Below are 15,418 nucleotides of genomic sequence, written 5' to 3'. Positions count from 1 at the left end.
GTGTTACAATCCAAATATTAAGCTATGTGAGATTAAGCTACATGTAAAAATGAAAGCTAAGCTAAGCTAGAATGCCATGATGCCATGGATGAGAGAATGTAGACAAGAAATAGAAGTTCTCCACAAAGCTCCAAAGAAACCTGTTAGAAAACCTGCAGCATAACAATATTCAAAAGATGAGGATTGATTGAGGGGGAAAGCTCTCTCCCTTTTAAAGTCGTACGGACGGTAGAGATCAAAATGAAGATGGTGGATGATCAACGGTGGAATTTGAAAAGAGGAGTGATCCATGTGCACACAGAAGTCAACCAATAGAATATAAGTTGACTTGTCATATAAGACAAAAGTCACAAAGCCTTTTCTTTTAATTGCAAAATAGAAAAAGGACCTTATGTGTGCACTTTAAGTGGGTTAGAAGAATGGGGTCTTTTATTTAATTAAAAGGGGACATGTTCTTTTAATCAAATAATGAACTTAGGATAGCATAGTCAAACTATAGGTTATAATCAAATAAATTGATTATTAGCAATTTGGTCTAGGTAAATGATTAAATTAATTTAGCCAAAATGTTGAAAAGGGGGCTAATAGTCTAGATGACCATTTTTAGGTGATTACACCTAGTAATCGAAACCAATCCAAATTTTGAATTAGACCTACCTCTAAAACTATCTAAACATAGACATTAATTTGAACGTCCATGACTAATTTAATTACTACCAAAATAAATTGACCTAAATTAAATTTTAAACTGACATAATCTAGAACTAAACTAAAGATATGACCAAACTGAATTAAATTTCCAAGTAAAATAATACTGCTCAACTAATGCTTAAATTTAACACAACTTAAGCTAAACTTAAATAATAAATGAACTAAAAACAACAACTACTTTAAAATTAAAACTTATAATAATAAAACCACAAATAAGCAATTTCTAACATACTAACTAAAAAGAGACATGGCTAACACCAAGCTAACAACAAAACAATATTACTAACTACTAATCTAATGGGATGATTTATATAAATAAAGAAAACTAATAAAAATACTAATTAATATTAATCCATGAATAAATGTTCATGATAAAATTCCACCAATTTTTTTTAAGACAAAAAAATTTTAAATGACAAACAAACTAAACTAAAATAAGGTAGCCAACATTCTAACTTAAATGAATTTATTCTAAAACTAGCCTAACATCTAATCCTGCTAAAACAATAACTAAACTAACAATCCCCTAACTTCCACTTGGCAAAGGGGACAAGTGGACTGTCCCATCCACCTTCCGCATTCTCCCATGTGAGAAACACGCCACCCTAGGATGCTTGGCACGCTACACAGGGAGTTGGAGCACTGCCCAAAACCGTCCACCTTAGGGAATGTTGGAGATCCCAACAAGGAAGGTGGTGTCAGCAATAAATCATTAAACCTTTTCTTGGGTTGAAGGCTGCCCCACCCACTTGCCTTGGACGTCCACCAAGGAAGTGACACATTATCCCATGACTGAATTTCACAGCCCAAGTACACTCTCTCCAAGGAAGTACACGATGGATGGTATAGGGGTGAAGGAAAGAGTTTGGAATAATAACTGTACAACATTAATGTCTTTATCATTCAAATTGCCATATCTCATGGTCAAGGCAAGGAGGTTGACAAGAATTCGCTGGCTATGAGGAGAGTTAGAATTAATTGCATTGTCCTGAGAGATACGTCTAGCCTTTCCTCACAAATTTATCCTTGTATAGACATAGAAGTCTAGGGTCACAAGGGTTAATAGCAATCAAGTCTAGTGATTAGTTTTAGGATAGCTATAAGGAGGTAGTGAATGCATAAAGTTTTGTTGGTGAGGGGTGTCACAAGATGCCCATATGATATCTTAATTATAAATGCATTTTATCTATAATCCTTTTTAAAAGTTTAATATTAGATTTTGGTTGCAACCAAAGGAATAAAATAAGAATATTCTCTATGGCCTAAGAGGGAATTAAATTGTTTTCCCATACATTTTCCAGAGAGGTCTTTTAAGCCTGGAGGTGCACATTTTGTTAGAAACCAATTTTCACTAAGAAATGGCATAATGTTTTCTTTACTATAAATTCATTTTATTCTCAAGAGTGCAAGGGATATAACTTGTTTTACATCTACTAAATTATGTCTTAATTGTTCATTATGCCACAAGGTGAATCTTCCTTCTTTTCTGAATTCAAGAAATACATGATCTCTAGTCCCATTGATTATATTCAAATGGAACTTAGCAATGAAGGTGTTAACTTTGTGCTTGCAAAGTAGGATTTCTAATTCATCTAATTACTTAACCATATATTGCAACATCAATATCTCAATTTGCATTGTATTAACAAAATTGGAACTTGGAGATTTATAATTTAGTGTCAATATCTATCAATTTATTTTCTCACAACATATGCAAAATTTGAAACCACTTAAGATCAATACAAGGGGGAATTCATGATTAATTTCTTTCTCTATTATTCATCCTGGTTCAAGGCTCCATCGGGAAAGAACCAGTAAGAAAACCCGATGTCTTTGCCACTACATCAAATTCAATTACAATTTACACAATATTACAATTCAAAGAGATTTCTTCAAGGATTCCACAATAGAACTTTTATCAACTGACTTCATTGCATCAAGAGTGAACATGGGAAAATACAAGAAACAACATGGAGATAACATCACAAGGAGATAAGTAAAATGAACATACATTCCCACCCGGTTGCACAATAGGTCCAACAATGAACCAATATAGGGGAAAGGTGGATTTTCTCAATAGGAGAAGTCAATCACCATACCTTCACTTAGCCTTTTCGGGGCTTAAAACTTCAAGAATTTCCATTCTTTCTCAAGGCCCTTTCGAGGCTACATCCATAAGGATTTTCATTCTTTACCATATTCAAGAATTCTCAATAACAACAAGGTATGGGATGACAAGTAGGGGCCCATACACCCTACCCTTTCTCCCTCCTCCCTCCATGAGAGGAGACTCTACACTATTGAGGTCCAACTAATGCCCTTTCCCCAAGCATGGCCACTTCTTCCCTACCCAAGGGTGAGTGTTTCCAAATACATCCCCATGAAAATCTCTCAAAAACAATCAACGCACCAAGAAGGCATAAGAATAACTTCAAAGAAAACAAGATAAAATCCCTCCCAATACCACCCTCAACACACAAGTAAGAAATGCATATCTACACATTGTCTCCAACATGATTCAACAAGATTCAAAACATGAACACACACAAGGAACCATTCATGGAGTGAAGAACTCCTACCTTCAAAAAAAAGTTATGGCAATGGTGGTTTGAGAAGAGCTTCCTTTTTTCTTTTTCTTCAATCTTCAAGACTTCCTCCAAACTAGAGGATTGGGTGACAAAAAAAAACTAAAGTTCCCCCAAAAAGGCCTCTAAGTATGGTCCTTAACTCAAATAGGATTTAAGTAACTCAAGATGGAGGTTGGTTTTACTAACCCAAGTAAAGGACAACCCATTTTCGAAATCAGCCTATAATAGGGTTTTTAAGAGACCCTAAGAGTCAACCTAGGAGGCTAGAGGGTTGGAAAGTACCCCCACCCATACCCTTATCCATAGGGGTGCTTAAATTTAATGTTGCTAAGACTTAAAGGCTTATTAGGAACAATTTAAAAGTTAGGAGGATAGCAAGATCAATTTACAACCTTTAAGAATTACAATATAAGGTTAGCACAAAATTAATAAGTAGTTTAGCTTCGCTTTTCCGTTGATTTGTCTCGGCTAATTTTCCTGCACACTCATTGCACACATCAGTAGGTCCAAACCATATGCATAATGCGAATTACATATTAGAGGGATTATATAAATTAAAGCATCCATTTCTAAGAATTAGTTGTTCATCTAATTCTACTCATATTTCTAACCTTCCAACTTGCATAACCAAATGTGTTAGCGTTGCATACATTTTCTTTCATCATTATACATATTTATAAGCATTAAATGGCAAAATCAAATAACTGAAGTAAGCATCATACATTGCAAAATAGCATAACAATGTTCAATGTATCCAATAATGTTCTGACATGTTAGCATGAGTATCAAAATAACAATGTGTCATCGATGCTAGGATGGGTTGGGGTGAGGCCTCACAACCTGGTACTTGGGTATGTGGGCACAAGTACCAGGGGTGTGGGTACAAGTACCCATGCAACCTCATAATATATTATGATAAACAATAATGCCATACATGAATGAACATATAATATAGTATGATGACCAATAATTTCATACATGAACGAACATATAATATATTATGATAACCAATAATATCATACATGAAAAAACATACAATATATTATGATAACCAATGATGTCATACATGAACAAACATATAATATAAAATGATAATCAATAATGTCATACATTAACAAACATATAATATATTATGATAACCAATTATGTCGTACATGAACAAACATATCATATATTAACCAATAATGTCATAAGTCTAATAATGTCTTGCATCAAATATATGTCATGTACATCAAATATAAATTGTCATATATACATCAAATGTATATCGAATATGTCCACTAACATAAAATCCAACATATATGTCCACTGATGCCTATACATGTGTGTCTATCAACTATATCTTATCCTTCCTACGAGGGGAAGGAAAGAAATCTCTAGAGATCTTTGGTCATCGTATGGAGGGAGATGATGGGGATGATGGGTTCTTCCTCACATGCATGCTCATCCTCTTGTTTAGGCTCTTCTCTAACTTGAGCTGATACAAAAAAAGTAGATATGAATCAATAATTATTATAAATTGAAATCAAATATATGTACACACAAGATTAATTATTTCCTTACCACCATCAAATAGTCGCTCTGTAAATCCACTTCAAAGGCTCGCAAACGATTGGGTGTAACAAGACCCTACAACAATTCAATCAATATAATCACTTATAAATAACATTAAAATTTTTGATACTAACTATTATAAACAACAATTAAAACCAAGAAAATTCTTTCATACCCCAGTCAATGGCTTTGAACTAGCCATAGTTGTAGCTACTCCATGATCGATGGACTACTGAAGATGAGGAGGAGTCTCAGATGTCAAGACCTGCATGTCATACAATACAAGTTACATGTAACATGAAACATGAAACAAATATAATCAAATGAATTAAATTAACATGAAACAAATTTACCTCTGCAAAGCTCATATCACGCCTAGGCTCAGAGTCCCTAGTGATGTCAATGGTCCAGTAGAGAACTGATGCACATGCATTAATTTTTTTGTCAAACCTTCATATGATTACTTAATAAATATATGTATTAATTTCAATGATTAAATCAATACATACCTCTAGACTCATCAACGCGATGAAAAATGGGGTCGGGGGATCGCTACTAGGGCCACCAACACTCTGACCCTAAATTTTGAACAATGTCAATACATGCTAGTTAATTAGTCATTCACTATGCATATGAAATGTGATCAAATTAGTTTATTATAATTGTAATTTACCTGTGTGTCAATGCTAAATGTCTCATTGAGGAACTAATCAGTGACTAGCCCATCATCCATACTATCTCCAGCATGACTGCCAAATGTGCATAAGGATCCGCATGATGTGCACATGTGACCAAAATACACAGAAGGCTCCTCCTTACCTAATGGAATCATGCAATGAATGAGAGTCTACATCAAAGCATTAATAGTCCTTGGAGTGATAGCCTCTACATGTTCCTTCACAATTGAAGGAATAATCACATGCTCACCCTATGGCTTGACAATAGGTGCCCTAACTATGTTAGGGTCATGACATGCCCTCGACCTCTCAAATGATGACCCCCCACCTCTATCTTGAGATTCTAATATATCAAAATAATTGGGGATCTTCCCAAGGAAAAATTCACAATACTATTTCCTTAAGAAATACATTGGAATCTCATGATTATTGTAGGGAGGGGCACCAAAGACCATCCACCATCTATCCCAAAAATTATTTCTAATACCATCATGTATGCACCAATGGATGGGGAACCATTTAGTTGTCTCTCTAACAGTATTTTGTTCACCAGGCTTTCTAAACAATGCACAAATGCTACCTTTTGGTATATCTTTTTTTTTACATCTTGATATGATAATTTTTTTGCATAATATCTTTTTTGTTCCTTGCTCTTAACATGCCAAATATCTAACTAACACCTAACAAAAGATACATGGGTCATAATGGACTTGAGGGAGGATGTCAATTGTACTCTCATTGGTATGGTTTGTCCACAAGCTTTCAACCTATCAATGAGTGTTTGTAATTCATTTTTCCCTCTTTCTATTTCATTTATTATGTTGTCTTGTGTGCTAGGAGGAGGTCTTCCAATCGGTGTAAGTTGCATAATTTCTTGTTCTTGTTGTGGAGGGTTTTGATTCTCATCTTGTTGAGGGTTTTCATTTGGATCTTGTTGAGGGTTTTGATTTTGATCTTGTTGGGGACTTGTCAGTTCATTATTCACATTTCCTGATAAGAAACCAATTGTAATCTAAATAAATAAATGAATTTTAAACAAAATTGAAAAAAACCTACAAAAAAATACAAAAACATATAAAACAATGCAAAAACAAGGGTAGACAACATACAACGTGATCACGATCTTGAACTTCAATGATGAGGAGGCAGGTGGCGAAAATCTTCAATTTCCTCAATTCACGTATGCATTGTGAGGAGAAGAACTTGCAAAATGAAGAAAAAATAAATGGGCTGCGGGTTTGCAACCCATTTATATATATTTTTCTTTTAAAAAGTGCGTACGTGTTATAGCATGTACACACTTTCTAAAACTAGAAAAAAAGGGTGTCATCTTTTTGGCACTGCAACTTGGTGCACTTACCATATCTTTTATGATATTTTCTTCATGGTCTCTCAGTTGCAAACTACCTTGCTTAGTCTAGGGTTACCCTTAAACACTCCATCAAGGTTTACTTTTATCTAGCTTCTAGTTCCTCCCAATGCACATCTCTTAAAAATTCATAGAAAAATCAACCTTTCTAGTCTCATTTACATGAGTGAAATTTAAAATATTATATATTAGTGATATATTATATTATATTAAATTCAATTCTACTATTACTTTATATATATATATATATATATATATATATATATATATATATAATATGTTTAATCAATCTATTTTACACCAATCTTATAAATAATTTAAATAAAAATAAAAGGAATGATTTTTTATTTTTTTAAATGAAAGACTATCAAGCCTATAGCGACCTTCTCTTCATATAGCCTTACCAATTATTTTTATCACAAACATTCACTCTCTAGGTAATTCCAATTATAGTGGATGGTGAATATTAATTAGGTCTCAAAAGATGGGTAGAGTTTAGAAGAAAAAATGGCTCAAATTTATGACTAACAAAGAAATTCCATGTGGTCAACTAACCTCGCAAATGCAACATGTGATAAAATTCAGTGATACACTTCCATATTGTTTAGAAAGGTATTATAAATGAAAAAAGGAAAAAGGAAAACAAAAATTCAATGTTTGAGATAAATTTCATCATCTTGTGTCATTGTCAAATAATTTTTATAATTGATGTTTGATGTGAGTTGTTCAACATTATATATATATATATATATATATATATATATATATATATAGAGAGAGAGAGAGAGAGAGAGAGAGAGAGAGAGAGAGAGAGAGAGAGAGGGGGGGTTCACTTTTAATAAAAAATAAAGAGATAATTATCATTATATCTATTTATTTGTGAATGAGTCATAATGTTTACCTATCTTTTTTCTTCAAACAAATAGATTTGAAGAATACACATTTTTCTACGTTCTATTGTAAACTACAAACATCAATTACTCTATCTTATAATAATTAAACAATAATAATTTATATTCACTTCCATTAATTTAATGTTCAAGTTCAAACATGTAGACTACTATGAGAGCCTAACACACCACATCTGAGTTATATTGAAACATTACAATGAAATATTTTGTATACTAAAACATAGAATTAAATAGTAAATAAGCCTCACAATTATAAACCTTCTTGAAAGATATATATATATATATATATATATATATATATATATATATATATATATATATATATATATATCTTTTTAATTAAAGAAATTATGTTTCCATGGTGCATTTATGATGTGTTGTAAGGCTTTTAGATTAATGTGTGTTTCATTTTTAATGAATGCTTTATATCATACTCCTCGATCCATCTTCAAGATAGTGAGCAAGAGAAAGGAAATGAATGAAATATAGTGTCATAACCCTATATTGAAGTATGATCAATACATATATCATGTTCTTTAATCATTTATTCATTAATTTAATGAATAAAAAGAATACCAAATAATAGAATCAATATTAATCTTAATATAATTAATCAGTCAATATAATATTGATCATAATACTAATAATATTAATATTAGTCAATACATGATTAGTTAATCAATGCAATACAATTAGTAATATCAGTTAGCGTATAATCAACCATCATAATATCAATTCATATTAAATGCTTATACATTGACACAATTCTATCAACTTTTATCATACTAAAAAACACAATTGGCTATAATATAAATGACTTAACCAATGAAAGAATTGACTCTCTATCAAATAACAATCAATGTGCAATAAGATACCAATAATATCATATTGATTTGACAAGAAATAAAGATTATTAGTGAAATATTCTTATTAAACTTAAGTAATGATAATTAATAATGCTGTTATTTGAGATATTAAATTGATGATAATTATCTAAAAGGACTGCTATATTATTTAGGAAGAATGATGAGTAAGAGGCACATCTTTACCCAAAAGAAATTATATCCATCGACACTATATAAGAATAAGCTCTATTTGTCTCAAGAAAGAAAACATGATATGGGATCCATTGAACAATTTAGAGAAAGAGGAACACAATAAAAATCATATTAAAACTGGATGCAACTATCCTCCATCCAAACTGTACAATTGACCAATTTTCAAAAGATCAAAAACATCATGGATTTTTTTGAAGATTTCAGCATTTGATCTTCATGATATGCATAGTTTGTAGTCGAAAACAAAAAAAAATATGGAAAAAAAAAAATCACTGCATTTTCAGGAATTTGGAAAAAAAAAGCGTGACTTTGTTTTGTCTTTAGTGCATTTTGGATGCAAATTAGCCTCTCCCATTAAAACTACCATCAAGCATTTAGAAAGAAAAATGGATTATTGCAATCCATAGGGAATGATTGGTGATTGTGGTTGCATTAAAAACTATAGATGGATTTAATGTGGCTATCTATTATCACTGGCAAATAAGAAAGGATAATATAGAAATAAGAAACTCTATGTTGTGACTTCTTCTATGAGAATTATATACTAATATGTAAAATTGAACATCATTTATATATAACATATTGAATCACATCTACATAGCATTTATTAGTTGACATGCTCTTCTCCTTGAGGAACATTGGTCAGATTGTTTGAATTTATTGACATTCTTATACCTATAAAAAGATTTAACGTGCTTGGGAAATAACACACTTTGGTTGTCTAGTGGGGAGATGGGCATATTCCTCCTGCACAATGTTAGTTCATGCAAATTATTCTTGGACCACGTGGAGTGCAAGATCTTAAAATCACCACATGAAGCCTTCCTCTGAATAATAGACTAATGCCAATATCTCATTTCAAGATTGTCAAGTTGTTTTGTTGGTTGGTTGAAGACAAAAGATTGTTAGAATGAGGATACAACTATGTCGTATTTTGATAGCATGATGAATCAAGACTCATTTAAGATATGAAATAAAATCCACACATGCAATATCCCAACTATTACATTCCAAGTTTAAAATGATCACTTCCTTAAACATGGATGTGACTATCCTCCCTACAAACTGTATAGTTAACCAATTTTCAAAAAATAAAAAACATCATGAGTTTTTCTGAAAATTTCAACATTTGATCTTTATGATCTGCATAGTTTGTAGTAAAAAACAACAAGACATTTGGGGAAAAAATCACTACATTTTCATGAATCTAGAAAAAAATATTTGACTTTGTTTTGTGTTTAGTGCCATTGTTATGGAGATTAGTCTATCCCCTTAAACATAAGGGTCCTATTCTTATTCTTAGCTTATCTGAAACAACGATGTAATACAAGATTGATCATACAAGTGCCTCAAACAACCAACCCATTACATCTACTCTAAGGGATTAATGAATTAGTAATTGCCAAATATTTTCTTTGTTTTAAAAAATATATACTCTTAGCATAGAAGGGGACATTAATAATGGAACAAGATGCATGCAAAAGATCTTCCAACAATATTTCATCTCATGTCAATTTTTTAAATTTACTTCAATCTCTACTCAATGAGAATGTCCCCCAAGTGGTATGATCTCCACTTCGCTTCTATATTTTTCATAGAAATCAATGTTAATATGACATTTTAGTTTCTTTTAAATAATTTAAGTTACATACATTATATAATCAGACAACAATTAATTAATTTAGATAAGGCAATTGATATTGGCAATCATAATACAAGAATAAATGTAATGGCAAGGGATAATTGAGTTTAGAGTTGATGGCTTCTCAATCTCTCAAAAAGATGTATACCATTTATTTTACTCTTATTTCTTCTTTGTCTTGTCAATACAATATTTTTTGGGTCAAATATTTTTGAACAAATAGTGTATAATTTATTTATTTTTAGTTTGTGAAATTTCATTTCTTCATTATATCAAAATCTCTGAGAAAGTTGTATCCATTTATTTTACTCACATTTCTTCTTCGTTCTGTCAATACAATATTTTTTAGGTTAATTATTTTTGAACAAATAGTTTATACTTTAAATTCTTAGTTTGTGAACTTTCATTTCTTCACTATCACAATTATGCACTCAATTACACATCGTTGATGTCTTGCTTGCTTATCAATTGTTCATCAAAAACATGATTTGAATGTATTTCTAGAATTTTTCTCTTTAGGCAAGTAACTTTTTTCTCTTCAAGTAAGCATCTTCCTTATTTGTGTATGGTCGACAATATGCCCATGAGTGGGAAATGGAATGTTTCTAGTTGAATATTTTTGCTCAATGAAGCTTAGAGTTTTCATATAGGTTAATGGGGATTAATTGAGTCAAAGCAATTAGAATAAATGCAATTTGTCTAACATGTAAGAGGGAAGTACATAAAAGCTCCAAAAAAATTAGATAAGGAGGGAATTATTTTTAAGAGTAGTAATTATATAATTATAATAAAATTTGTTAGTTTTTGTTTCTTGATTCAATTATGTATTTTTTTTTATCATCAACATTTTAGATCACACTTTGTGATCCATTATCAGGATGAGAGAGTGCAAGAAACTCTAATTTGTGAGTTTTTGTTTCTTGCACTCTCTTATCTTGATGATGGATCATAGAGTGTGAGCTGAAACGTTGATGATAAAAAAACATATATAATCAAATCCAAAAACAAAAACTCACATCAAATGGATTTTGAAAATATGATATTTATAATAAAATTGATGAAATAATCGATCATTTATGAATTATACTTGATAAAATGAAATAACATTTGATTGTTACAATTATAAATTTATATTGCTATAAAAGGTAATTGGTCTTCCATTTAAAGATGAAAGTGAAAGCCATCTTATGCCTTTTAGCCCTATGATCTAGGATGAAATGCATTGAGCCTTTTAATTTTCTCAAAAATGAAAAAGTATTATATTCTTCCAAAATCCAAAGAAACATCAAATCAAGTAATGATATATTTATGTTATTAACATACAAATGGCATGAGGACATGTACAATCTTTAAAAAAACCCCAAATATCAATGGAAATTTTAGAAAACAGGAAATGGTTTATGTTTACTTCCTAGGCAAGTGCAATCCAGAAACATATTTTGTGGACCTTGGACTTTTCCTAGTTGTGTAAATATTTTTTTAAAAGAATGTAGTTTTGTAATTAATTTATTTCATATTAAATGGATTTGGTTAGATCTAACTTCATATATTACACATTTCTCCTTATGAGTTGTCCAGTAAAATAGTTCTTCAAAGAAATAATATATTAATGTATACCCAAAGTAACTTAGATCTCGACACATAAACAGAACCAATATTTCATGCGTGCTAGAAAGAGACACATAAACTAAATACAATGAAAAAGACATAAAATTTAGATGATTTTTTAAAATTATCACATTCATGAAGAATTTCATTGTAGACATGAAGAACAACTTAGAATAATAAGATTCAATGAATGGGGATTAAAATGAACAATGTTACTTTTTAAGGGTTAGCGGAAAATTATCTTATGGTTGTTCAACTGCACACACAATATATTATGATTGGACACTTCATATCAAGAATATGTAACATTATCTTATATATAATACTATCGATGTAATCCTTGCACCCTTAAAATTTGTAAGTGTTAGTTTGTATACCTTTACACATATCTTTCAAACTATCTCTATCAAAACTGCATCATATCAATTCTTCTATTAACAAGAACACACTTTTCAGATTTTTCCATTTATTAAAGGCAAGTGGGATAGAATACCTATGATAAGGAGGAGAGAGATGGAACAAAAAAGGTTTTGCAAAAGGCTAGTGTGAGCCTCGTATGAATGTCTAATAGCGCTTGTGTCAGAGATTAGTATAACCTCGTGTGAATGGCTACATGAGTGATAAATATAACCTCATAGTCCCAATGCGAGAGCTTAGTACAACCTTGTATGAATGACTATCGTGATAGTGCAAGAGATTAGTGCAACCCCATATGAATGGCTAGATGAGGATGATATAATGGTCATAATATTTTGTTGATAACTTATGGAAATGTGTTAAGGGCCTTTGATGGAGGTTGCATCTTCCAAGAAGAACCTTAGAGGAAACACTCCAAAGAAGATGAAGAAGTAACCAAGGATGGTACCAAAATCGATGATATATCATTTAAGACTTGGAGATTTTCATGAGGGTTTGTTATCATGATCTGGAGATGTTGTTAAGGTTTGGGGTTTAGATAGAGGGTAGAAGAGTATATCTAGTGTTGTTATTTTCAAATTTCTGACACTTATTTTGTAAGAACTACTTGTCCTAAGCTAACCCTAATAGCATTTACATGACATGCAAACAAAAGATTGGCTAAGTAGCGCAATAAGTGAAATGGAGACGAAAAAGCTATCCAAGAAGAAAAGAAGTGAAATGTAGACAAAATATTAATGAAGAAGAACATAAGTGAAATGTAGACAAAAGATTTGTTAAGAAGAAAATAAGTGAAATACAATTGACTTAGTAGTGGAAGAAAGAAGTACATAAGCTTTTGCATTTCTTTCAGAGTCTTTTATCTATATTTCATTTATTCTCTTCTCTTGCTCACTATTGAAAGTAGATTATAGAATATAATCCAAAACATTGATTAAAAAAACCAATTAATTCAGAAACATTCAGGGATATCACTATGAACTATTTAAACTTTAATATCTTTTATTTAAAATAAAAGAAATTTAGGATGGCATATTAACGTGACCTACTTAAGAAATTCATGATAGGGACATATATCGAAGTGCCGCTAGAATGAATCTCAATGAGTGCATCATTGCTTAAGTGGTGACCGGTCAACAGACAACGTATAAACTTCAAAACTTGTCAAAGGAATGCGGAGGGCACGTGTTCGCTCACACGTCATAACGAATTTTTTCGTGCCCGGCCTTTCGAGACGCAAGTAGACGATTTTATTTTTTAATCTGCAATCGGCTGACCCAAACTTGAAATTAGCTGGCACTCTCAATCTAGCCCGTGGCTATACAGCCACGAAAATGCACTTTCTTACGAAGGAGAGGACTTAAAATTTTTTTTTAAAAGTTTGAAAAAACAATGTACTTAAATTTTTTTTTTAAAAGTTTGAAAAAGCAATGTAAAGGAAGTGCATTTTCGTGGCTGTATAGACGTTGCCCTCAATCTAGACACTATTTTAATTTTCCAAAACAATTAGCGGATATATTTTAAAAAAACGAAAAGAAAAGTGCACGATGGACAATAAGGAGGTTCCTAGGCTGCCAACGTCATCCATGATGTATGCCTCCATTCTCTTTTCGCCGCAACGCAAATAGAAGTCTCCCACTTTAATTTGTCCTTTGACCAGCCTCATTTCTTTGACAACAATGATTATTATAATCTTATCCGTTCCACAACTTCCACTTCCACACGGGATTTCCAAAGCTAGAATTCAGGATATATAAACCAGCTCCCATTCGGCCCAGATGTGGATTTTCTATCTACATTTTGCATCTTCACTGGAGTTCCTCACAATCCACAAGCTCAGCATGGCTAAATCCTTGCCGGACCAGAAGCCTCGAAACATTCTGCAGAGAAAAGCAGCAGTGTTTAAGGGGGTGAGAATGAGGAAGTGGGGTAAATAGGTTTCAGAAGTGAGAGTGCCGAAATCCAGAGCCAGAATTTGGTTGGGATCTTACGAATCTGCTCAACAGGCAGCTCGCGCTTATGACTGTGCAGTTTACTGCCTCAGAGGACCAAATGCAAAGTTTAATTTCCCCGATTCTCTGCCTGAAATTCCATCGCCCTCTTCGTTATCTCCCGCACAAATTCGAGATGTTGCCGCAAAGTTTGCCAAGGAGGAAATCCGGCAGACGGCGGACGAATGCTCTGCATTTTCTTCTCCGGAATTGGTTTCTTTTTCAGGCGAGCTCACGATTTTGGAGGAAGAGGAATGGATGGCGTTGTTTGACTCCCTGGTGACGGATATTGAGAGAAAAACGTGTGTGAAGTTTGAGGATCTTCCTACATTTGAGAATCGTGATTCTTTTCCGGTGGACCAAATGTGACGAGGAGCAGAGACGATTTCTACCGCTCCTCCACACTGCACTTCTTCATTTTTTGCGTATACATTGAAATTGGATTCGCAGCTACTTTCAAATACATCTGAAAAATCTTTTGAGTATACTGAAGCTGTTAGTGTTAATAATTTCTATCTGTCTAATGAAACTTCAATTTTAATCTTAATTTTTTTCAACTACGGTTGTTAATTTAACAGTTTCTTGTCAAATGTTCAAGCATTTGGTGATAACTGAAACTTTTATCATTATTTACTCTTCTTAGGGTGGTTTTAATTTGTATATATTATATTATACATAATGTAATCATTATTAATGAATAATGAATAGAAGCGCAATGTAATCAATAAATCTTATATTCTCAACAACAATGTTTTTTCTTGTTTAATTTAGTAAGTTTTACTTCTTTTTCTTTTAGCCAAATTTTATATCTGTAGAAAATTTTATAGTTAATTTTTTATCTAAGTTTTTGAATATTTTAAAAAGAAATTTAGTGGAAATGCTTCTAGTAATT

The 15,418-nt window shown here is 31.9% G+C and overlaps 1 pseudogene; it reads left to right on the top strand.

Annotated features, from left to right (window-relative positions):
* Positions 1-14,376: 14,376 nt before the first annotated feature.
* LOC149572155 (ethylene-responsive transcription factor ERF017 pseudogene) lies at positions 14,377-14,963 on the top strand (annotated as a pseudogene).
* The last annotated feature ends 455 nt before the right edge of the window (positions 14,964-15,418 follow it).

The sequence above is a fragment of the Cupressus sempervirens genome, chromosome 2, assembly GCF_028749045.1.
Source record: "Cupressus sempervirens isolate cs-2001-9-10 chromosome 2, ASM2874904v1, whole genome shotgun sequence".
In the NCBI taxonomy this organism is placed as follows: Eukaryota; Viridiplantae; Streptophyta; class Pinopsida; order Cupressales; family Cupressaceae; genus Cupressus; species Cupressus sempervirens.
The sequence above is the reverse complement of the archived record's forward strand: the minus strand, read 5'-3'. Positions and strand labels throughout refer to the sequence as shown.